Source organism: Triturus cristatus, chromosome 3_2, assembly GCF_964204655.1.
Source record: "Triturus cristatus chromosome 3_2, aTriCri1.1, whole genome shotgun sequence".
Taxonomy (NCBI): Eukaryota; Metazoa; Chordata; class Amphibia; order Caudata; family Salamandridae; genus Triturus; species Triturus cristatus.
The window spans coordinates 320314114-320340173 of record NC_140584.1 but is presented as its reverse complement, the minus strand read 5'-3'; the positions used below and the strand labels follow the sequence as shown (position 1 = coordinate 320340173).

Sequence of the window (26060 nt, the reverse complement as noted above, 5' to 3'; positions counted from 1 at the left end):
GATTTCATTATCAGCACTTTAATGGAAGTAAAGTTGAGATAAATCTAACCCACTATTCAGAAGTTGGTGCAAACTGCAGACATCACCGGTATTCCCGCGATAAGTGCCCCAAAATTTAACAACATGGTGGACACCATCAAATAACAGTAATAAGAACAAGAAGGAGTCACACAGCAGTTAAGAAAACAACCAAAAACATTAATAATTTTTTTTCCAACTTAATTTTTTTATAAACATATATATGTAAACGATAAACTATTTTCAAACTTAATTTTTTTATTAACATATATATATATGAACGATAAACCGAGAAAATTTAACAAAAATAATACAAAACAACAAGGCGGAATACTCCTGTGGGGATCATGGATGTCGACGACAGAGCCTGGAAAATAAAGCACAAAATAAGGACGTGTGTAATGTGCATATCAAAGGAGAGAGACACAGAGAAATAGAGAAGGAAATAAAGCCAGAGAGAAAAAGAGAGGGAAGGAAAGAAAGGGAGTGAGAAAGGGAGAAGGAAGAGAGAGAGTTAGAGAGATAGAAGGAAAAGAAGGAAGAGAGAGAGGGAAGAGAGGGAAGTGAGAGAGAGAGAGCGAGAGAGAGAGAGAGAGAGACACTGCCGCCCCTGCGCATCAATGAGCAAATAATTACCTGGTGCCACCGGATTGTGCAGCAGTGGGCAATCCACGTGCCCGTCAAAACTCCGCGCATCCCAGATATGTTGCTGAGTCCTGAGTCATGAATGGCGGAGACCACATCAGCTTCTCCGCGGATCTCACAGAAGTCGCTGAGTCCTGAGTCATGCATGGCGGAGACCACATCATCTTCTCCACGGCCCGGCAGATCTCACACATGTCGCTGAGTCCTGAGTCATCAATGGCGGACACCACATCAGCTTCTCCGCGGCCCGGCAGAACTCACACATGTCGCTGAGTCCTGAGTCATCAATGGCGGAGACCACATCAGCTTTTGGTGCCGCTAAGCCTGTGGAACTCAACTCCATGCCACGTGGTGGTAGGCCCCTGATGGCCATATGAGCTTTGGGTGGCACTAACCCTGTGCATCTGAAGTCCGCGCCAAGGGGATGGTAGGCCCCTGACGGCTATACAGATCAGGGTGTGACTAACCTTCCGCGCAACTTTTCAAAGACTCTTTATGGTTGAGACACGTGGAGCGTCCGCCATCCAGTCAGCACCGGCAATAAAGGATGTGATGTTGTCGATCTATTATATTTGCGTGGTCACATGGCCTGTGACGCATGTGCCGGATGGGTGTGGTGTGTGTGCAAACCTGCCCTCAGGGAGTGGCCATGAGATGTTGAGAACTAGACCACTGACCTGCACACCAACAGCGAGTACGCCTGCGACAGGTAGCTATGTGGGGCCAAAGTCGGAACGTAATCGGAGTGACGTGGCGTGGCGTACGACGGAACAGGGCAGGGATAGCCACAATGACACGGATGGCTCGTAGTACTGCGTCTGTGAGTTGAGCGGACGGGCCACAGCTGTCCCTCTGCGAGCCTGGGTGCGAACTGTTCATAACTCACACTACATAAGTATTGAAAAATCATTTTGTGATTCAGTCCGTCAGCTGGCATCTGTCCGAGGCATTTGTGAAAACATATCAGAGTTCTTTCTGTGATAGATACCCCTTTGACGCCGCCTCTCCCCACATCAGCAGGTAAGGCACCCTCTTCCCACATTACCATCATACCCCAACAACCTTCTTGGTCCCTGTGCAGTTGGACAAAGAAGAATCTTAGGGGCATATGTATCATCATCTCCATTTGCGAGTCTCAAAAAGCGATTTTTTGAGAATCGCTATTTGAGAATTGCAAAACGAGATGTATTTAAAAAATCGCACAAATTTTGCGATTTCTTAAAATTCCTTAATTGCGATTAGCAAATTGCGAAATCGCAATTAAGGAATACCTTCCTATTCATTCCTATGGGCCAGGAGGCCCATAGCAATGAATGGGAAGTCCTTCTCAATTTGTGAATCGCTATTTGCTAATCGCAAATTGAGAATATTTTCAAAGGTGCAAGGGTGTCATGATGACACCCTGATGCACCCCTGAAATCAGCATGTGTGCACATATGGCGCACATACATGCATAATGTGCATGTATGTGCACCACATGGCACTTTGAAATATGCATAAAAGTGCATATTTCAAAGAAATCGCAACTTACCACCAACTTGAAGTTGGTGGTAATTTGCGATTTCTTAAGGAATGTGTTAAAGAGGGTTAGTGGGACTACGTGTCGCCGGCCTTGCATATCGAAATATGCCTCACTGATCGAAGGGAGTGTGGTGCGGTGGTCGCTGCCACGGACTTGGGGTGACTGCTATTCAGGACTCAGGACACAGTTACACATTTGAGATCGGCTTGTGTTGAAGAGGGTTAGTGGGACTTCGTGTTGCCGGCCTTGCATATCGAAATATGCCTCACTGATCGAAGGGAGTGTGGTGCTGTGGTCACTGCCACGGACTTGGGGTGACTGCCATTCAGGACTCAGGACACAGTTACACATGCGGGATCGGCTTGTGTTGAACAGAGTTAGTGGCACCAGGTGTTGCCGCCGTTGCATATGGAAATATGCCTCACTGATCGAAGGGAGTCTGGTGCTGTGGTTGTCTCACAGAGTTGGGGTCACTGCCATTCAGGACTCAGGACACAGTTCCACACGTGGGATCAGCTTGTGTTGAAGACGGTTAGTGGCACCATCTGTCGCCGGTCTTCCACAGTATAGGCCAGAGATAGCAGTGAGCAAGGGCCCACAGCCACGTGCATACATTGGTGGCCCCACCGGCCTGCGTAGTGCAGGTTCAGTGGCACCACGTGTCGCCGGCCTTCCATATGCAAATACCCCTCACTGATCGAAGAGAGTCTGGTGCTGTGGTCGCTGCCATTCAGGACTCAGGACACAGTTACACATGAGGGATCGGCTTGTGTTGAACAGGGGTAGTTGGCACCACGTGTCACCGGTCTTCCACAGTGTAGGCCAGAGGCAGCGGTCAGCTAAAGCCCACAGGCGTTTGCTGACCGCTGACTTGAGCTGCACAGATTGGGAGCATTTGGTCTTCTTAACCCATTATAGTCTCTTACACAAGTTGCATCGCTACTAATCTTGAATTGTGAACCGTGTAACCCCAGTGTAGGGAGGAGGCAGCGGTCAGGATGGGCGCACAGCCACGTGGTGTTGAGTTGAGCTGCACAGTTAGTGGCACCTGGAGTACTCAGCGTGTGCGCACCCTGCAATGATACGCGGTCCCGGCGGGCCGGACTGGGAACAATGTGTTTTGTCTAATGAATTCTGCCTTGATAAGGCCACGTGGCGATGACTTATGGTGCAGTGAGTTAGTAGCACCTGAAGCACACAGCGTGTGTGCACCCTGCGATGATGCGTGGTCTGGGCGGGCCGCACTGGAAGCAACATGTCTTGCGAACTGGACTGCATCATCTGCAATCGCCACTGCATCTGAATTGTGAGCCCTGCTGTTCGCAGTGTAGATCGAAGGCAGTAGTCGGTACAGACATAAGTCTGCAGTGCTGTGCCGCTGGGTTCGCAGGGGGCCTGTGTCGAGGAGGCCCGCGGTCATGGCCGCAGCAACGTGCCAGGGTGAGGGCTGCCGCTCTGACAGAATTGTTGGTCTTCCCACAAGTGAACCATGCCTAGGGCCTGGCCTATTTATTCATACTCCTACCCTGGAGTGGCGTACGTTGGAGCAGCCCACTCCGCTTCCGCTTCCAGGAGGGGACAACACAGCTACATGACCGAGATCTTCCCCACTGCCTGAGGTAACATGGTTGCGTCCACTGTGCACTACACTTCGAGTATCAATAGTATATCTCCACATGGAGAGGTTTGTGCTTTGCATAGTGAGGTCTGTGCAGCACATCAGCATTACACTTGGCATTGTGTGCTTTATTATTGATGGGTGACTTGCCTCCTTCATATATAATTGGTTGCCACATCTCCCAACATTCAGCTATTGTGTGGCTGAGGGGCAAGGCGTTTTGGGAAGGTTCGTTGTCCTGTTTTGCGCTGCCTCAGTGGTAGTAGGGGGGGTGGTCTGGTGGTGGTGGCGCTGGGTGTTGTGGCCTTGTTCGGTGTCAGAGCTGCATGATCAGAAGCTCTATCACGTGTTGGTCTTTAGATGTGGCTGTGAGTTGGGTCCAATTCACGGAGTAGATAGTCAACCTCCTTACACCAGTTAAAGGTTGATGTTAATTTGTTACTGCTAACTCAGTTTATCGCCTGCTTTTTGGATAGCATTGCAGATTAGGCTGGTCGTTGAAAATATGGGGAAGTGGTGTTTTCGTGGTTTTTTGCACAGGAACGCCTACTTTGCATTTCATTAGCGTTAGTTGTGGCTCTCGTTTGTGGCGATTTTGTTGGCGTAAGGTATCGATGGAAGAGTGGTGAGATTTGCAGTTTTCACCAAGTTGAGAATGGGATGATAATTAACAAACACACAAAAAAAGATAGGTTTAATGAACATTATAATTAGAAATTAGCATTTAAAAAACCTTTGGAAATTCACTGAAAAAACCATAGGTTTCAGGCACGTTATAGTTAGAAATTAGCATTTAAAAAACCTTTGAAATTCACTGAAAAAGACATAGGCTTCAGGGATGTTATAGTTAGTTGGACATTTCACTCATAGAAAACCATAGAAATTCCCCTGTTATAGTTACTTGAGCTAACTATAACTCGCACCCCCGCAATGCACTGCTGATGACGTCACATATTACATCATTCATGACATAGTCAGTGACATCACTGATGACATCACTGATGACATCTTAAATGACATCACTGATGACATCACTGATGACATCATCCACGTCAAAATCTGATGCACCTCATCAGACCCTAATATAACACTTGATACACCCACTCTAAAATACAGACTATCATTTTCGAAACCATGAACACACCAATACCAGTTAGTACATATCCACTCACTTATGCCTAGGTCTACACACACATCCATTCATTCACCCATACAGTCACTCATACATACAGTCAGCCATCAATACAGCATTATCATATTCAGTCACATATCTATACAGACACTCACACACCGCCTCTCATTCATAGAGTTATTCACACACCTAGTCAGTAATGGAAATAATCAATCATACTTTCATTTACTCACCTGTACAGTTATACACATACCATGTCACTTATTTAAACATATATTAACACATACTTACACTCTAATACAATAACTAATACAAGCACACACTGATCCATACAGGCACTCTCACAATCACTCACTCTCACATATAGTCATTTATACAGTCCAACACTCATATATACTGCCTTTCACATATGGAGTTACTCGCACATGTACCACTGAGGCATCCATTTACTCACCAAGACACTCATACACACACTCACCCAGCCATACAGCCCATCACAGATACAGACTTGAACACATATACCCAGTGAATTATCCAATCACACATCTATGCACCACCCACCCACCCACACAGACACTCAGGCACCCATACAGGTACTCAAACAAGCAATCAATAGCTCATATAGATCCTCATTTAGTTGCTAACCAAACAGTGGAACTGCTTACACACCAACTGACAACCTGAACTGTATGAATGTCTGTATCAGTCGCTAACACATACATTAAGCAAGACCCAATTAATCACTCACTTATACAGTCAGTCACACACCTACTTAATCATCCATCCTGACTCTTATACACCCATTCATTCTTCAATACACCTTGGCATATATATATAAAACATATTTACATTTTATAGAAACACACATTCACTGGATGATGTCATCAGTACTGTCATCAGCGATGTCATTTGAGATGTCATCCGTGATGTCATCAGGGATGTCACTGACTTTGTCATGAGTGATGTAATATGTGACATCATCACCAGTGCATTGCGGGCGCGCAAGTTATAGTTAGCTCAACTAACTATTACGGGTGAAATTCTCTGGTTTTATATGAGTCAAATGTCCAACTAACTATAATGTTCCTGAAACCTATGTTTTTTTTCAAACTTCAAAGGTTTTTAAATGCTAATTCCTAACTATAATGTCTGTAAAACCTATGGTTTTTTCAGTGAATTTCATAAGTTTTTTAAATGTTAATTTCATATTTTAATATTTATAAATCCTCAATTTGTTCTTTATTGTGTGTAATATTTTGGAACTCTATTATCCTTTTTTTAATTAATTAAAAAAATATGTAATGTTTTACATCTTCAAAAAACAAGTATGTATATCTTTTTTTTTGGGGGGGGGGGGGGGAGAAAACTGAAGTCCCGTACCGGTAGTGTACCAAGCTCCATCAGCACGCGAATCCTATCCACCATATTGCTGAACTCGGAAAGGATGCACATTTCATATCCGACGGGTACGTGGCAACGGGTCCCGCGTAACATCATATACGTATGTGGTCGCGCCAGCTGCTACTTTGGTATGCGACGGGTATGCAGTACCAAGCCGCGCCTTATGTCATGTACGTATGGGGTCACGCCCGCTGCGCGTTGCATATGCGATGAGTACACGCTGCCAGGCCCTTTGTTACATCATAGACGTATGGTGTCGCGCCAGGTACGCCATTCCCTCATTTTTTTTGTCTCAAAACTATATCTAAATAAGTTTAAAGTGTAAATGAAAACAAGCGATAATCTAAAATATTTTAAACATTTATATATTTCTAACTGTAAGAAAATTATATTACGGTAAATATATTTTCTCAAAATCGCGTCGGGTGCGACATTTATATATTTCTAACTGTAAGAAAATTATATTACGGTAAATATATTTTCTCAAAATCGCGTCGGGTGCGGCCTCCTTGTGCGCTCGGTGCGCGGTTGCCATGTGACCTTAAAGAAAAGCATTTGATTGGTTCATAACATTTCGCATTGTAACAGTTGGAGGACCCCACCCATTTTAGTCATTCTCTCTACAGCATTTGATGAGAGACTCCTCTTCTGTTTAAAGAGCTTTTTTGAAAACGTTTTGCTATGTACACATATCTGACACTACACACAACATGCAACCATCAATTTCATCAATATTCATGCTCTGTAAAGTAGCCTTCCACCTGTGATAGCCATGCATCTAAAAGCTACATAACAGAACTTTTCTCCACTGCCAGAGGTAACATGGTTGCATACGCTGTCCACTGCACAATGTAATGTGGTACGGCCAGGGGCAGTATCATGCATAGATAATGAACACACGGACACAGATAGATAGTGGAAGTGGGTACGAGCATGTGCGCTTGACTCGTTTTTATTACCAGGGTCACATATCCAGTGATGACTGTGCTGAATGCGTGTGGGGTGAGTGTAAACCAGCCCTCAGGGAATGGTTGCTGCTAGCATCAACTACAACGGTAATCATTGGATCACACACAGAGATTCAATAATAAACGGGTCAATAGTTTGTGCTGCAGTAAGGCATGGAAACTAGATGTGAAATAATACTGAAAAGATTCTATCGTAAAAGAACCATAACTTGTTGTATACTGAGATACAGGCAGTAGATCTGAAATAATACACAAAAAGATTGTATCATAAAGGGTCCATCAGGTCTAGTGCACTCAGATAGCCACATCAAAAGCATTCAGCATGTGCACAGCCAGCGATGAAGCGTGCTGCGGGCAGGGCGGGCTGTACTAAGAACAATGTCTGTTGCCTACAGGACTGCTTCATCTGCAATAGCAACTCGATCTGAATTGTAAACACTGCTGTCTGCAGTGTAGGCCAGAGAGCGGTCAGCAAGGGCCCACAGCCACGTGGGGTTGACTTGAGCTGTCCTGTTTGCTTTACGCGAAGTAACAAAAAACATGTGCAGACCCTGTGATGATGCGTATGCATAGTGCGGACAGAGCGCACTGGAGCAATGTCTTTTGCCTACAGGACTGCGTCATCTACAATAGCGACTCAACCTGAATTGTGAACACTGCTGTCTGCAGTGTAAATTGAAGGCAGTAGTGAGCACAGTCTTCCATGAATACTTTTTCTCACTTCCTCTTCACAAAATGCAACATAAATTACACAAAATTCTGCAATACTTAAATCAAAACAATTCGAATTGCGATCTTTGCTGTCCACTGTGTAGACTGTTATTCAGTGTTCTTTACCACTACCAAGAAGAATTTGGTTATTGTACTAGACCTATAAGTCATCTTATAAAAGTTCTTCAAGCAAGTATACTAAAAGGCTATTGTGTATATTTCAATAGACGTTGTAGTTAGTTGCCTACTGGATTCTGTAATTAAACAATCACCACTCAATCTGAATTGTGAGCCCTGCTGACCGCAGTGTAGGCCAGAGGCAGTGCTCATTAACGCCTCACAGCCACGTGCCATTGGATTCGAAAGCATGGAGTTGGTTGCACCTGATCGGAGGGGTACACACAAATCGTCACAGACTTTAACTTCTGACATCCTCAATCACAGAATCAAGACCCCATTTCACTGTTCCGACCTGTTGTACCACGGTGTACTCCACTGACTGCAGTCAGCCAAGCCCAATAATCATGTGCAGCAGTTAGCTACGGAAGCACAGAGTCTGATGAACCCCAACAGAGGGAGTTCTGTGAAAAACAAGCAGCAGGTAATATCGGACATCGTCCATTTTGGGATCAAGACACCGTTCCACTGTTGGGACCTAGAGTTGCTTGCACCTGGTCGAAAGGAGTACCTTCATCTCCACTCTCAGATACAGTTCTAACATCGTCCATTGTGGGATCAAGACCCCGTTTCACTGTTTGGACCTGCTGTACTGCAGTGTACTCCACTGACTGCAGTCAGCCAAGCCCAATAATCATGTGCAGCAGTTAGCTACGGAAGCACAGAGTCTGATGCACCTCAACGGTAGGAGTTCTGTGAAAACCAAGCAGCAGGTAATATCGTACATCTTCCATTTTGGGATCAAGACTCCGTTCCACTGTTGGGACGTAGAGTTGGTTGCACCTGTTCGAAGGGAGTACATTCATCTCCACTCTCAGATGCAGTTCTAACATCGTCCATTGTGGGATCAATACACCGTTCCACTGTTGGGACCTAGAGTTGGTTGCACCTGGTGGAAGGGAGTACCTTCATCTCCACTCTCAGATGTAGTTCTAACATCGTCCATTGTGGATGAAGACTCCGTTCCACTGTTGGGACCTAGAGTTGGATACACCTAGTTGAAGGGAGTACCTTCATCTGCACACTCAGATGCAGTTCTAACATCGTCCATTGTGGGATCAAGACACCGTTCCACTGTTGGTACCTGTTGGACTAATGTGTTAGTAGTATACAGAGCACTCCATGGTGCTGGGCCTCAGGCTGGGCGCTGTCTGCCTGTGTCGCGGTAACCAGCGTTGCTCTCAGGAGCTTTCCGAGCTCACAGACCTCGGCACATGGTGGGCCCTCTTTCACATACGGCGGTGTCGAAAGGTGAACTGTGGGGCTTATGTGCGTCGCAGCGGCCATGACGGTTTCTGGGTACCAGCAGGCTGAGAGCATTATTCCCGCAGCCACCTTCGCTCACAGCGTCAGCCTCGTGGCGGTGTAAGCTGCGCAGACCTGACAGACATGTTCGCCATTCCGGAAGAGAACCACACCCAGAGTGCCTTTTATTCATACCCCTACGCTAGCCTTGTGTACGCCGAGCCAGCCCACTACGCTAAAGATTTGGGGGGGAGGGGGCACGTACGCGCTATGTTTTCGTAATCTTCCCTACTGACTGTACTATCATGGTTGCGTCCACTGTCCACTTCACTCAATAGACCATCAGTGTATGTTGACATGTACTTGTCTGTGCTCTGCATGCACAAGTCTGTCTGGCACATCCACTAAACACTTTGCATTGTATACTTTTATAATCGAGAATCACTTGCCACCTTCGCACATACTTTGTTCCCATCTCTCCCCGCATTCTGCATTGTGTGGCAGAGGTGCTATGTTTGGTTTGTGTACATGGCTAGCCACGGTTCCCACAGTACATAGTGTTGTTGTGTCGGCTAGGTGTACATGTTGTTTGTCATGTTGTATGTGATTATATAAGGTAGCGTGTTTATTTACGAGCTGTGGTTTCTCCCATTTACATATCGCTGTCTTAAAGAGGATACAGAAGTTTTTCTCACAGGTGAAAAGTGAGACCACAATGGCAGTCATTCATTACTATGCAAGAATGTCCAACTGCACGACGCTTCTAAGCTTACAGCCCCCAATCTTGCGTGCTTTCTTAAAAACACGCCAACTCCCACAATCAGACCAACATTCACACAGCTTTCTAACGGCAGTTATCTGCTTCTTCATAACATTGACTGCTACGCAATGTGAGCTGGCATACCGTATGTCTTTACTGTTTCAAACCGGATAACTTCCTCTGGCAATCTCTATTCCCACCCACACAAAGTAACTCCCAAAGTTCAACTTGGCCTTCAATACCTACTTTGAAAACAGATTTTATTAAACGGAGCAAACTGAAAGCGCTTTTGTTTCAAACAGAAGTGTCCCTCACTTCTCCAAAAGTAATTTATCGACTGCAGATAGCACAAACTTCAATTAAAATACACTCCCATTTAAATACGAACCTCCCATTACACTTTGTGAATTGTTACACAATTTTCAACACATCTGACATTTAAGGTCTGGCACACTTTTTTAACACTGTCTCCTCCGGCCTTGTCACAGGCTTTCAAACTGTTTTTAGTCTAATACTAAACTTCATTCATTCGATCATCTCTGGAATAAAAGGAACAGTGCCCATAATTCTCGCTCTGTTTGCGGCCATCCTACTACTATTTTAGCTTGTTAAAAATGGCTGCGCACCCTGTGGTAACAAGCATGTCCGACAGAATACGTCTCTACGCGAAGCTACATCAATACCGTGAAAAAATGGAACAACTTTTCGGCTGTCTGCCTCTATCTATTATCGGAGCCAGCTACAACATGACATTTATTTAAACACATACAATCTGCGTGCAACCATCTTTTTATTGAAAAACTTGCCCAATCGACTGGCGAATGGATCTATGCCTTGCCAACATCCCAGCAAACGCTCCTAATATCCAGCAGGTAATGGAGTATCTTGAAAACCATGAACTTGATTGTTCGGGCAGTGGAGCAATGGCAGATGCAACGCAAAAAGGTATCCTGGTGGAATGGGATTTCTGAGCAGCCGTGAAAGATCTCCTGCAATGTGCGACCTTTGACAACATCGAAGATTGCCTGCCAATTCAAATTGCCGCTCCAACATTCGAGGAACATTACTGTCCCTTCGAGGATATGAATTGGATCGCTTCACTTTTCTCACACGATGGCAACATTCGCCTCTTGGAACATTATGCATCTCAAGCCGCTGAAGAACTTCCGGACTGCAATCTCCAAGACTTGTAAGAAATTCACTTTATTCTTGGATTGATTTTTCCAACTTGTTTTACTTTTTCCTATAATGGTTTAATACACTTCAATTGAACTATTTTCATATAATAACTTTATAAGTATGCTTAGGCTTTTGAACTCTGTTTTCATTATTGGCCCTTACATCTCCAGACTAACCAGGGATGAATGATGCATGGCCTATGCAAATACTCTATTTACTTGCTAAATTAGCCTAAACCCGACATCCATTTTGAAACCATGTCTATTCTTTGTACACACGTCTCTCTGACTGCCTGTTATCCACGAAGCCCTTTCACACAAATTAGCTCATCCTCAGTCTCTGCTCACGAGCTGGCGATCAAGATAAAAAAACACAGCATTGTTTAGGAACTGGTTGGCACAGTGTGGTAATCGTATCCTACCTTTATTTTCATTCTACAATTTACAGTCATTCATGTCTAATAGGTATTGTTTATGTCACATGGAACTGTAACATGTAATGTGGAATTGACTGATGCAGGAGCTTAGGTTTGAATACAGCAGAAGCGGTTGGAGTTTGCCTCAGCTGGATGCCTTAGCTCTTGCACCAGTGGGTCTATTTATAGCACTTAAATAAAGACACTTTTTATATAACTTGCAGACTCCATCACTTTATCCCACACAGCCACTTTCTTCAAAACACCTGATTTCACCATTTGTCGTCTGTGGCATTGCAACATTCTGCATTATATTCTTCACAATTATTTCTTTATTCCTGCTTGCTAAAGCACTCCATTCGAGTCTTCAGACCGGTAGGGGTGAGTACTTTGCTTCCCACTCCCGCTATAGTCTAAACCCATACTAACACCACTTGCACAGCTATGCTACAGCGGCCAGTATGCTACAGTGCCCAGAGCACATCACTTTACAGCAATCAGCTCATGGTTTCATCCCCGAGTGTACCGGCACCACACCTCAGAGCCATCTCACTCTGGGCAAAAGAAGCACTTTCACACCGCTAGGGGTGAATACTTCGCTTCACACTCCCTGTATAGCACACCCTAACCACCCCACAGAGCTCACAGTGCTATAGTCTAAACCCATACTAACACCACTTGCACAGCTATGCTACAGCGGCCAGTATGCTACAGCGCCAGAGCACATCAGTTTACAGCAATCAGCTCATAGTTTCATCCCCGAGTGTACCGGCACCCCACCTCAGCACCATCTCACTCTGGGCAAAACAGCACTTTCACACCAGTAGGGATGAATGCATCGCTTCACACTCCCTGTGTAGCACACCCTAACCACCCCACAGACCTCACAGATCTCCTACCCTCCTCTTTCCTACTCTTTTCACCCTTTTTTCCCCTTACTCGCTTCAACGGAATCACAAAACGGCTGCCAACACTTCCTAGTTGCAACCGCTCGCAGCCAATAAGCAGCAAGCTCATGCTCGTAATGCCTCAGCCAATCAGATGGCAGAATTCCCAAATATCGATATCTGTATTTCGATATTTCTCAAAAACTACTGAACGGATTTACACCAAATAAACAAAAGCGTGCTTTCTAGACCAAGACCCTTCTCCCTGTCAAATTTGGGGTAATTCTGTTCACCCGTTCGACCTGTAGCCTTGTCTAAAGTTTCCTATGGAAATTGCATTGAGAAAAACACGTTTTGGGACCCCCCTTTTTTCTCGGCTCCCCCTTGAAGAATCACCCCCAAACTTTCAACATAGGAGCTGATGTGAACAAAGAATTAGTTTGGAAAATGTCATGAAGATTCATCAAATGCTCTTCCTATGGAAACTTGGTCCTAACTATAACTACCTACTGGCGACCGCTAATATACCGGTAATATAACAAATGGACTCCTTCTGGAAACCTAAGCCAGAAGGAGTCCATTTGTTACTTGTACGTATTGAGGAAACCACCTGCCGGCCTCGTAGTAACTGAGTGAGACATACTACACTCTGAGCTGTGGACGATTGCCGCTGGATCACTACTGGATGACCGAACGAACCCGCCTTTACGCTATCCCGAGAAGGAGATATACCGTAAAGGTAAGCGAGTATAGGGTCAGTGACGGGAGGTCACAGCTCGCGTTGCTGACACTCTAAGAGGGGAACCACGCAGAATAGGTCATAAACAGCGCATGCAATAGGGATTGATTATAACTGTGACAGCTTGGGTGGACCGGGTGGATGTGCGAAGCCAAACTTAACTCACTGAGGTGGGGAAAGAGACTAAGGTGGTAGAGACGATACAGAGTCTCCCACCATGGAGATAAATCAGCACGCGCACTAACTCTACCCAGACATTAAGTACCAGTGCCTAGCAATAACAGAAAGGCATATACACGGTAACCACAAAGCGAGCTGCACAGACATGTGGCAGGGGGAACTTTCCATTATTTTCAGAGGGGTCACACACACATAACACTCCAATATCTAGGATCTATGACTTGGTAGATCTGTTCAACATAATGGAGGATGACAGAGAGAGACGGGCAGCGGCGCAGACTCTGTTTGCACGTGCACCAGGGGTTGGACGCAGCCAACATGTGATGGCCAACAAGGAATCCACCATTGTTGAGGTACTAAGGAAATATGAGAAACTACATAACCAAGAAATGTCCAAATGGTGGGAAGCCATCTCCCTCCAGGATTACGTTGACAAGAATATGGTACAGAGGGGGCTAAGGATCTACATCACCCCCTCATGCAATTCACCAGACCCGCGCATGTTGGAAGAATGGGCAACCGGCTCGGCTAATAGCTCTAAAATAATGCTTTGAAATCCTAGTAAAATATGCCTGGTCTGACAGGGAGACTATAAAGAAGGAGATATGGCGTATCAAGGAGGAATTAACTGCGAGTACCAAACAAGACAAGATCTCATAATTCCTGGATGAGATGAAGAAAAGACTACAAATGGTAGAGGATGGCATAAAGGCAAGAAAACAAAGGAAATTGCACCGCAACTGCGGTGACTATGAGTCAGGAAGATATTGACTTATAGCCAAAAATATGATCATCTCTTTGGAACGGAAGCAACCACATCAGGTGTACCAGAAATACATGAAGAAGAACAGGTGAGTTCAAGTGACACCAACTCAGACTTCTCACTAACATCAAGAACCTCAGAGAGCTAAACCTCGGAAGGAGACCCAACCACACGCCCAAAGACCTTGTTAGACGAGTACCAGCTCCTGCGACGGGGCCGCCAGACAACTCGAGCAACATCAAAACCGGAGTACAGGGAGAAAACAGTAACAGGAAGAGGGCGAGGACGAGGAAGAGCAAAGGGTACCAAGCCAAGAGAAGGAAGAGGTACAAACAGAGGCGAGAGAAGAGGGAGCGAATCGGAGCCAATGGGAAGCAGAGAAAAACGCTCGAAGATAACACAATGATGGATGATGCCATGGTAAATCGGATCATTATTAATTTATCCACCAGACCCATGAGTATCAAAGAAAAAAGAACACTGGGTTTGGGCTTGTCATTTTGTCCTGCAGAACCCATGAACTACGTGGATGTACGAATCGATATGTTCAAATTTTGTCGGATACTAAAACTTAAGAAATGGCACAGATTGAAACCAGCGAGGAATAGGGACCTACCTAATTCCCAATGTACTATCTCCAACAGTGATCTCAGTTTAGGAGTATATAGACACCCTAATCGCACTGCATCAGTTGGGAGGTGGAGGTGGAGACCCTGACACAAATGTCCGTCAAATGCTTGACAAATTGGAAATCACGTACGACAAGGCAGCAGGAACTTAATTCACACCCAAGTCCAAATTTTTACCCACCATGCCCCACGACAATATCGATACCTTCCAGGAAATGGTGGGAACTGAGTTGTCGAATTTTAGGCAAAAAACTGGACGAAAAAGATGGGAAAATTCAAACATAACTTAACTTTATCACAGCAAAAGGCCATGAAAGACTTGGCAGCTGAAAATAAAGTGGTTATTTGACCTGCTGACAAAGGGGGCAATATTGTCATTTTAACCAAAGAAATGTATGTGAGAGAGGCTATGCGCCAACTCAATGACACCAGCACCTACATAGGTAGCAATGGAGTAGAGTATAATGATAGTATCACCAGGATGAGGGGGAAATTGGAAGATGTGAGAAACAAGGGGCTCTTAGAATGGGAATAATATTGCTTCCTCAAGAGAGATCATCCAATACTTCCAGTGATGTACCTATTCCCAACGGTGCAAAAGAACAAAACGAACCCCCCATGCAGACCCATAGTCTCCTCTAGAGGATGCATTTTGGAGAACATTTCACGCTATGTATATAACTTTCTTAGGGACTTTGTGTTCACACTCTCCACGTATGTTAGGGACACTAAAGATTTACTCACCAAAATCAACAATCTGGTCTGGCAGGAGGAGTACCCCCTCATGACCATGGACGTGAGTTTGCTGTATACAGTGATTGACCATGAACAGGGAGTATCTGCATGTGCCAAATTCCTGGATCAGAGATCCATCAGATTCTCGGAACACATGCTGCTCGACATGATCAGGTACTGTTTGACTAACAACTTCTTCCTGTTAAACAATCAAATATACAGGCAAACACTCGGTACAGCTACGGGCACTTGTTTTGCCCCGAGCTTTGCCAACCTGTTTATGGGAGCATGGGAAGAGGAAATCAAGAAAGACCCTGTGAGCTTGTGCTCGCTGTATAGTATGGATCGAGGTCCACACAGGGGAATCTTTGTGGTTTTTAATTCTTTTTACATATGTGGCATTTCACAGTAGCCAGTCTGTAATAGGGCAATAGTTATTGGGCTGCTGTAAGTGCTGAGTCCTGCAGTCTGAGGTCTTCGTGTCTTCCCCGGAGGTCTTCTTGGTGTATTTCTCGTGGAGAGAGAAAGAGGGGAATGGTAAGTGCAGTGCTCTTGCTGTTTGTGCAGAGGAAAGGGAGTGAGGGAGCACCCAGGTGAGACCCAAACGGCTTCAATGACGTAATTGTGAGGGAGGGGAAATTCGCAAGATAGGAGGCACCAGTGTCGACCTACTGCTCCCCGGTTCTCTCCCTCCTCCCAGCCCACCCGCTAAAGCGTTCACGTACCTGGCTGAGCCACGCTTCAACGGAAGTCAGCGTCTCCTGGATGCACACTTCTCTGGAACACATTTCACATCATCTGGGATCCGCTGTTGAAGGATCGACCTCCAGTAAGGCTCGTTCCAGGATTGGCTCCTACTCTATGACTCTATGACGTGTCTCGTAGGGGCGGGGTCCTCGGGTCTTGGCTCCCAGTTAAAGGAGCAGTGTCCTTGAAAAGTGGATGTATGTGAAGGAGCATGGCTCGAGTAGTCAATCCAGGGTACAGGCTGTGGAGAAAGGAGAGGTTCTTCTCTGTCAGGCACTCTCCACTATTCCAGATCATAGTCGGCCTTCAGGGGCATAGGGGACCCGTGACACCCCCCCTAGGATTCTCCCGATCAGGGAGAGGGAACACTCTAGATAATAGGTCCGCATTCCCATGGTCCGTACCCCTCCTGTGCTTTACCTCAAAGGAAAAAGGTTGTAGGGCAAGGAACCAGCGAAGGACACTGGGATTTTGGCCTTTGTTCCTACACATCCACTGAAGCGGGGCGTGGTCGGTGTAGAGAATAAAATGTTTTCCCTCCAGGTAATAGCAGAGTTTTTCTATAGCCCATTTGAGAGCAAGACACTCCTTTTCGATCACTGGGTATCATGTTTCGCGCTGGAACAGCTTTCTACTGATGAAGAGGATGGGATGCTCAAGACCATCAGCGCCAATTTGGGACAGCACTGCGCCTATCCCAAAGTCAGAAGCGTCGGTGTGGAGGACAAAGGGTTTAGAGAAATCAGGGGAGGCCAGCACTGGACTGCTAGTGATAGCCGTCTTTATTTGTTGAAAGACTAACCTGGCTGTCTCCAGGGGATTCAGTAAGTCTTTGGTTTTCACGTCTTTGTGGAGAAGGTTTGTAAGGGGGCCTGCAATGTCGTAATAATGGAGTATAACAGCCTAATAACCCTAGAAAGGCTCTTACGTCTTTTTTGGTTGAGGGAAAGGGTGTCTCTATGATGGCCTTCACTTTTTCTTCCTGTGGTGCTATCATTCCGTTTCCAAACACATAACCAAGATAGTGGACTTTTTGAAATCCCACTCGGGATTTATTTTAGTTTATGTGCAGACCGGCCTCCTGTAGGGCCTGGAATATCAACTGTATGTGTGTTAGGTGTTCTTCCCACGTTGGACTAAAGACCACTATGTCGTCAAGATATGCTGACAAGTAGATTTGATGGTCACGGAGCACGGTGTTCATTCGCCGTTGGATGGTGCTCCGTGAAGACCAAACGGCATGACCGTGAACTCGTACAACCCCTCAGATGTATCAACAGCGGTTTTCTCACCATCACTTTCCTTGAGGGGTACTTGCCAGTATCCTTTAGTAAGGTCTAGCATAGTGATGTATTGTGCATCCCCAGCTTTTCAATTAACTCATGCACTCTGGGAAGGGGGTACGAATCAAACTTAGAGATGGAGGTAATCGCCCTGAAGTCCATACAAAACCGGATGGAGCCATCCGGCTTGGGGACGAGGACAATGGGGGATGACCATTCGATCTTGGAGGGCAGATTACTCCCATCTCCAACATGCTCATGATCTCGGCTTGAACAGCTGGTCTCATGGCGGCAGGTATTTGATATGGCCACTGTTTTATGATTTTCCCCGGCCTGTCTCAATTGAGTGCTCCACAAGGGTTGTTTTTCCCAGAGCATCAGAGAATAAAGGCAAGTAGGCATCCAAGATGGAATCTAAGGATTGCTTCTGCTGTGGGGAGATTGACTCATTTTTGACCAATTGTTTAAGTGTGCATGTTGAGTCTCGGGGAGTACGCAATATAAGATGGTTTGTCGAAGGTAATGGTCCTAGCCATTTCTTCAATAGGTTTATATGATATGTTTGAATGCGGGATGGTTTTACCTGTACCCTGTAAGAAGTTTTCCCTACAGTTCCTACTACCTGATATGGTTCTAACCATTCAGCCCTCAAATTACTGGAGGAAGAAGGTAGCAATACCAAAACCAAATCATTACCATCCAGCTGTCTCCATTTCTTCCCCTTGTGATAAAAAAATTCAGCTTTTCCTTCTTTTTCTCTAGGTTGGATTCAGCAAGGTCTCTTAATTTCCCAATACGGGATTTCAGGTCCTGGGTGTATTCGAGAACCCTCCTAGCCTCATCAGCTTCCTCCTTCTCCTAGGCCTCCCTTGTCATTTCCAGAAAAGTCCTCGGTTGTCTCCGGTACAGTGGTTCAAAATTAGAGCAACCAAGACTGCCCTGGACCTGGCTACGGATCACGAATAAGGCTAGGGGTAGAAGTTGATCCCAGTCCCTCCCTTAACTTTGTAGCATTTTATTAAGGGTCAGCTTTAGAGTACCATTATACCTTTCTACAAGACCATCCATTTGCAGATGGTATACAGACATCTTGATGTTATTAAGTCCTAAGGTTTTGCATGCTTCCTTCATAAGCCGGGAGACAAAGGGGGTGCCTTGATCTGTTAAGATTTTGCGGGGAAACCCTACTCTAGAAAACAATTCTGTAAGTTTGTCAGAAATGTTTTGAGTGGTGGGAGCCTTTAGGGGAAAAGCCTTGGGGTATCTGGTGGAGTAGTCCACTAATATCAGGGCATATTGATGTCCCTTTTTGGTTTTGGGAAGAGGACCAATCAGGTCCATTCTGACTCTTTCGAAGGGAGTACCGACAATTGGTAATGGCTGTAAGGGAACTGGGGGTGGTTTGTAGGGGTTCCTTTTCTAAGAAATCCTACACTCGACAATATTTTTTTATATCACCGTACACCCCAGGCCAGTGGAAGTGTCCGAGCATGCTTTGTGTTGTTTTCCCCTGTATGACCTGCATTCATATGTGATAAGCAAAGAAAAGTATCTGCTCTCGGAAGGGTACAGGAACTAAGAGTTGTGAATCGTCCCCATCTGAACCTTTGCAATACAGCAACCCGTTTTGTTAAGAAAGTTAGGAAAGGAGGTGCGAGTAGCCTGGCTGCTGGCTTGGGCATCACGCCAAGAGTTCTGAAGGGTGGGGTTCTGGGTGAATCTGAAGTTTCTATCAAGTAACCAGGGTTCTGGTGAAAGGAGGGCAGGGTGAGGTGACTTCCCACTGATGACCCTGTCGGCTCTCCCCCCCTGGCGGTATAAGTTAGCAAGAAACATCCCCAAGAACCCAGGGTTGTCGCTCCCTATTATTAGCTCTTCAGGAAGATCATTCAACACCCCAACCCTGACTAGAGAGGGAGTCCTACCTACCGGGGTAAGGGGAATTTTGGCCACTGGTTAGGGTTTGATATCTCTGTGTACACATCGGATATGTACTAGGATGTCGGGTACGATCTGGGAGGTCCTAGTGAGTTCTCCTTGTATGACGGACTGCCGGCATCCAAAGTCCAACAGGGCATTGACCCACCGTCCATTCACCAGCACACTTACTCGAAAGGCGCTTCCTAATTCTGTAGTGTAGAGGATGGATTCGGGATGTAACCCCTTCCATGGGTTCATCGGGTGGTTTCTTGTTGGGGCATAAGGTGGTGATGTGTCCCCAAATGCCACACTCGAAGCACTGTAGGCTTCTTCGTATAGGTGCTTCTGCTCTCTGGACTCGGTGCTTCGGAGGTTCCGGGAGCGCTCTCTGATTATTCTTCTTGTCTCCTTTCCCTTGAGGGGAACGGCTCAGTCTTTCTATTTCCCATAGGAGAGTGCGCGTCTGGGCCCGAGAAAATGTGGTGGCCATCTCCACTGCTTGTTCCGTGGTTAGGTGTGAATGTTGGTGCAACCACCTCTGGGTGTTGTAGGGGAGAGCCTCCAAGTATTGTTCCAAGTAAATACGGTCCATGATCTCTTTGCTGCTTTCTGTGGGTTTGAGACATTTGTCTGAAGCAGCCTTCAGTCAATAGAACAATGTTGTTTCAGGATTCTCTCCCGGGGCTCCCTTTTCTTTTTGGAAGCGTACCCTGTATGTCTCGGCATCCAACCCTAGGAGGTCTAGGTTTATCCTCGTGATCTCTCCGTAAGCGGTATCCCCGTTGGTATTTGCCACCTGGTAGGCAGCTTGTGCCTCACCAGTCAGTAGAGGGGCCAGAAAAATGGGCCATTTTGCTATCGGTCAACCACAGGCTCGAGCATCCCGCTCAAAATTACAAAGAAAAGCATCTGGATCCTCTCCTGGAATGTATTTCTGTAAGGAAATACTGGGAGGACCATGGGGGGTGCTTGTGGCTGCCCCAGAGCCTCCTAGGTCTTGTTCTTCTGCTATTTTCTGAAGGCCTTCCATTTGGGCAGTCATAGTATGCTTGAATATGTTCCTGTCAGCCTGATCCGAGGTCATCTGACGCTCCACCGCCCATTCTAATTTTTCTTGTCCTTTTATAAGGTGTTGTATAAGGGCATCCATTACTTCAGTTCCAATAGACAGGTTGCCCGCATTCTCCACCACTTGTGAACTTGTGCTCGCTGTATAGTAAGGATTGAGGTCTACACGGGGGAATCTTTGTGTTTTTTAATTCTTTTTGCATATGTGGAGCTTCACAGTAGCCAGTCTGTAATAGGGCAATAGTTATCGTGGTGCTCTTAGTGCTGAGTCCCGTTGTCTGAGGTCTTCGTGTCTTCCCCGGAGGTCTTCTTGGCGTTTTTCTCGTGAAGAGAGAGAGAAAGAGGGGAGTTGTAATTGCGGTGCTCTTGCTGTTGTGCAGGGGAAAGGTAGTGAGGGAGCACCAGGCGAGATTAAAATGGCTTCAACGGCATGAGAGGTAATTGTTAGGGAAGGAAAGTTTGCGAGGTGAGAGGCACCAGTGTCGACCTACTGCTCCCCGGTTCTCTCCCTCCTCCCAGCCCACCCACTGAAGCGTTCACGTACCTGGCTGAGCCAAGCTTCTCCGGGCTCTGGAACACACTTCACGTCTTCCGGTGTCCGCTGTTGAAGGATCAACCTCCAGTACGGCTCGTTCCGGGATTGGCTCCTGCTCTATGACGCGTCTCGTAGGGACGGGGTCCTCTGGTCTCGGCTCCCAGTTAAAGGAGCAGTGTCCTTCAAAACTGGATGGACGTAAAGGAGCGTAGCTCGAGTAGTCGATCCAGGGTACAGGCTCATCCGTCTGTGGAGAAAGGAGAGGTTCTTCTCCGTCAGGCACTCTCCACCATTCCAGATCACAGTCAGCCTTTAGGGGCATAGGGGACCCATGACAGACCCCAACCTTCTCAATGCCCTAAGCAAAGTCATCCTATGGCTCAAGTACATTGACGACCTGTTCGTTATATGGAATGCCAGCAAACAGGAAGCTCTGGAATTTGTGGACAAACTCAATAACAATTCCAATAACCTCAGACTCACTAGTATGATCAGTAGGAAGGAGGTAAAGTATTTGGACACCAAGGTGGAGATTATGTCCAATAACATCCACACAAATCTTTTTAGGATGTGCACAGCGGGCTGCACTTTGCTACATGCAATGAGTAGCCATCCAGACAACCTCAAGTGGAGCATCCCCTATGAGGAATTGCTCAGAGCAAAACGCAACTGTAGTTCCGAGAAGGCATTTACCATCGAAAAACAAATCATGATTGGCAGATTTGAGGAAAGGGGTTATCCTAAATGGGTCCTAAATAAAGTGGTGGACAGGATAAAAAGTATTGACAGGGATACCATATTTGGGGTTAGACCTAGCGAGGACGATACCAATAGAAATAGCTGCAAAACGGGAGTCATACTTACTTACAACAGCAATGCAGATCACATCCGCAAAACCATTGCACATAACTGGGTCATTTTAAAAAAGGATCCGGTTATAGGAGACGCCATTACAACGAGGCCTAGCATAACCTACAGAAGGGGCCGGAACCTACGAGATATGCTCGTGCACAGTGACCTCCCGGTTATTGAGCAGACCAGCGGGATGAAACCTACAGGGCTTCTTTTCATGCGGCCACTGCAAGGCCTGTGGTGGAAGCCACATGAGGAAAGAATTTTCCAATACTAGCACTAATAACATGATCCCGATCAAGCAGTTCCTCACATGTAGCACTAATTTTGTAGTATATGTACTAGAATGTCCGTGTAAGATGAGGTACGTGGATAGCACAGTACACATGGCCAGAAAAAAAGAATTATTTTTGTAATTTACAGTGAATACTAACACTAGGTTGTTTATACCTACATTTGCATGTTCCAATATGGCGAGTATATGATGTGCTACTATGCATACATGTGTGCTTAAGTCCTTTGTTTATGTTTACAAGGAAGTATATGTAAGACAGCATTAGCTTTACTCAGGTGTGTGATCAAGACCGTCAAGGTCGAAACGCATCACGGAGGGTTTATGATGTTTAAACAAATCCCCTTTCTATAATTGGAGACGCTTCTGGAGTTTTGTGATCCGAGAGCGTGTTATACTGGATGATTTGCTGAATATATATATATATATATATATGTATAAAATCATCACGTAAACTAACTTACCTGTGAGTGTGATCATGCTGCTTGAAAAAGAATATTATAATTCTTAGAAAACTAAAATATTATTTTCCGAGCCCCACAAACTCAACTCCTAGCAGGTTAAGCAGATCCTGGTCTAGGATGTTGGCCCAGCAGTGCGTCAGCTGGTTCTGGGGCCCCAGTGCTGTGGTGCACACACCGCTGCACTTGACCCCAGAGCAGCCGATGCTCCCGCAGGGCGCAACCCTTACTCCGCCTGCTGCCAACATGCGGGAGAGGTGGTGCTGCACCTAAAAGATTAGTGCAGTCACGCATGCCTCCCTGAAAATGGCACAGGCTACATCCCTGCCTGCCTGTATCCCCCACAGGGGGTGAAGGTGGCACTTGCGCTGCCTGCTTCTGCCATGGGGTGAGTGGAGTGGAAAAACAGCATTCAGGAGAAAGCGAGTCAGAAGCAGGTAACACAAAATGGCAGCAACCTTGCAGATAGCATGGTGACATTCGTGCTAAAATTTAAGCATGGAACACGCTATCAGCACTAAATTGCTGTGCCAGCAGCATCATGTGCCTTTTCAGCCTTTTCGCAGAACTACACATATTCTTGTAGAGTTTATTGGTAACTCCACGGAATTCAGCAGAGTGAAATTCTATGAGTTTCTCCCACCACTAATTTCGACAAAATCAAGTTACGTACAATTGAAGGGACCATCTGATCTGCCTATATGACTTAAGGTTACTGCTGCCCTCCTGCCAACATTTAACTACTGACAAGTGATATAAATTCTCAGCAATTACAGACAAACTGGAATTTAACTAGTGCGTCTTAAAAAAGTGCACCACTGTATATGGGTCAGCTCATGAAAATGTCTGGCCATAGGGGACCACATGGCATCCAGCAAGACTGGCCTCCCATCTGTTGAAACCGGGATCTCATCCTGATTTTTCACACACCCAGTTCTTACCCATCCCTCATGTTCACTTTCTGAGACTTCTTCTTGCAACCTCTTGACCTATTCCCAGGTATCAAAAACAATCAACAAGAGACCTGCGGCAACAGCCTTTTCAGAATCATTTGATTCTCCAGTAAATGTGCAAGACCCAAGAGTGCAGTAACTGGGTACTTCATCCACATATCAATTGGCAGCGGTCACAAAATCACATGCGTTCCTGTATGATGCAGATTTTACGACAGCTATCTCAGCAGGTAACTGCAATGCATCCAAAAGATCCATAACAGAATTTCCATTAAAGATGGGAGAACCAGAGGAATTCATGAAACCCCTCTGGTACCAGAACTGTCCAAAATCGCAGACCACTCCAAATCCGCATTGGCTTTTAGCGAAGATGGTGAGTTTTAAACTGTTAGAAACACAACAAGCTATAGTAAGAGCAATCAGTTCGCCCACCTGTGCAGAAGTCACATTACGTAAACAGTAGGCTTCTACTATACCTTGTAGAGTGCAAACGGCATAGGCTGCTTTGAGAATCCCCTGTTCGTCTTTTAAACAATAGCCATACATAAACAGCATATAATCAGGCTCTTCAGAGGGACATTTTGAATGTCAGGTCTTGGCCTGGTACACAATACTGTACCATAAAAGCAATCATGGACAACCCCATCTTCATTTTCATCAGTCACAGATTAAGGCTACAATTTGGTGGGATTCAGATTCCGCAGAGTTACGTTCTCCATGGAGAGAATAAACTGCTCATAACAGGTCAACCTACTGTTGGTCATGTGTAGGGTTTAAGTGTGGGTAAGCAAGATCGCTACAGAATATGTAATCATAACTTTAAGGGGATAGCCCTTTGTGAGGAACCACTCCTGAGTGACCCTTACCTGTATCTGTCCTAATCAGCAGCCTCCTTCAGTCACGCTGCCAAGTGTTGCTCGAGATCTTGCAAGATCTCCATTGGCCACGATATTTGGCAGCGATCAGCGGATGCAGTCTACAAAGACTACACTACATTGCCTTGAACGCCTCTTGGCTTACTGCTGCGGCTGTTACTTTGCTCTCCAGTGTGGTGTTTCCATGTTTTCCCTCCTTCCTAATCTCCTTTCAGGCCCTGGAGCCACTCCTGTTCCTGTTGCGAGCCCGCACCTGTGCTTGTTACGAGCCCGCTCCTGTGCCAGTTGCGAGCCCGCTCCTGTACCTGTTGCGAGCCCGCTTATGTGCCTGTTGCGAGCCCCACTCCTGTTCTTGTTAAGACCTTGCTTCTTATCTGAAATTAATCAGGTTCACGCTTTGGCATGTATTGCAGCTCTTACTTTGGATGTTAAGCCCCCACTCATGTTTGGACATAAAACCATTCCCACTACTGCTTCAGCCTTGCTCATTATAAATCTACATATCTGTTTCTGCAGAGGCTCAACTGATTTGACACTGGGGGTGGTCTCTGGCTCTTCCATGCCATAACTACCTAATAGACAAAGCAAATGGTTATATCTATGGATACTTGTTGAAATTCATCGTACACCATCAATGAAGGTCAGTGCACTGAACCAAAAGAACATTATTTTTGGATATCGCTCTTGCTAAAGAAGGTTTTTTGTCATTTTCTAAAGGTGCACGTTTGATTTATTGAACTTTAAGTGACACTGAGAAAATGTGACTTTTCAATATGGATTCTTGAGACGTTGCCAGGCTCCCCTTGTAGTGTCTGAAGACGTATATGTTTGCACACATTAAGGAAGGACGCTTCGACTAGGCAGCTAACTCGTGACACTTGGGTGAGTGCACTCAATAAATGTTTGTTGTTGGTAGCAATTGTTTGTTCAAAAACAGAGTTTGTTGATCCTTGGACAAATAACTTAGACACACCTTTTTTTCTTTCTTTATGCTTATTTAGTGTATGGAAAACACTGAGGCAACCAACCGGACGTCTGGGAACCATACTGATTTAAGGGATCTATCCAAGAGACAGTACCACAACCTGTATAAAGGTCCTGAGCCAGCTCCTACCTTTTTTGTGTTTTTGCTCTATTCTTCTTTTACCCTAGTGGGGTACTTTCCGACACTTGTTTTTGTTATGCAAGTGTTGGTGTTGCTCTATAAGGGATTGAGAGAACTATCTTCCCCCCTACAGAACCAGGACGCTCAGCTGAGTGGATCTTGACACCAATGACTATCCCTTCACACTGCTGAATACTGACACAAACTGCGATCACTGCCTTTAGGCAAACCAGCAATGCGGTGGC

At 45.8% G+C, this 26060-nt stretch overlaps 1 long non-coding RNA gene across 1 annotated transcript in view; it reads right to left on the bottom strand.

Annotated features, from left to right (window-relative positions):
• LOC146857275 (uncharacterized) overlaps positions 1–26060 on the bottom strand; it is an 81445-nt gene that overhangs the window by 10460 nt on the left and 44925 nt on the right. The gene's annotated exons all lie outside the window — the stretch shown is intronic.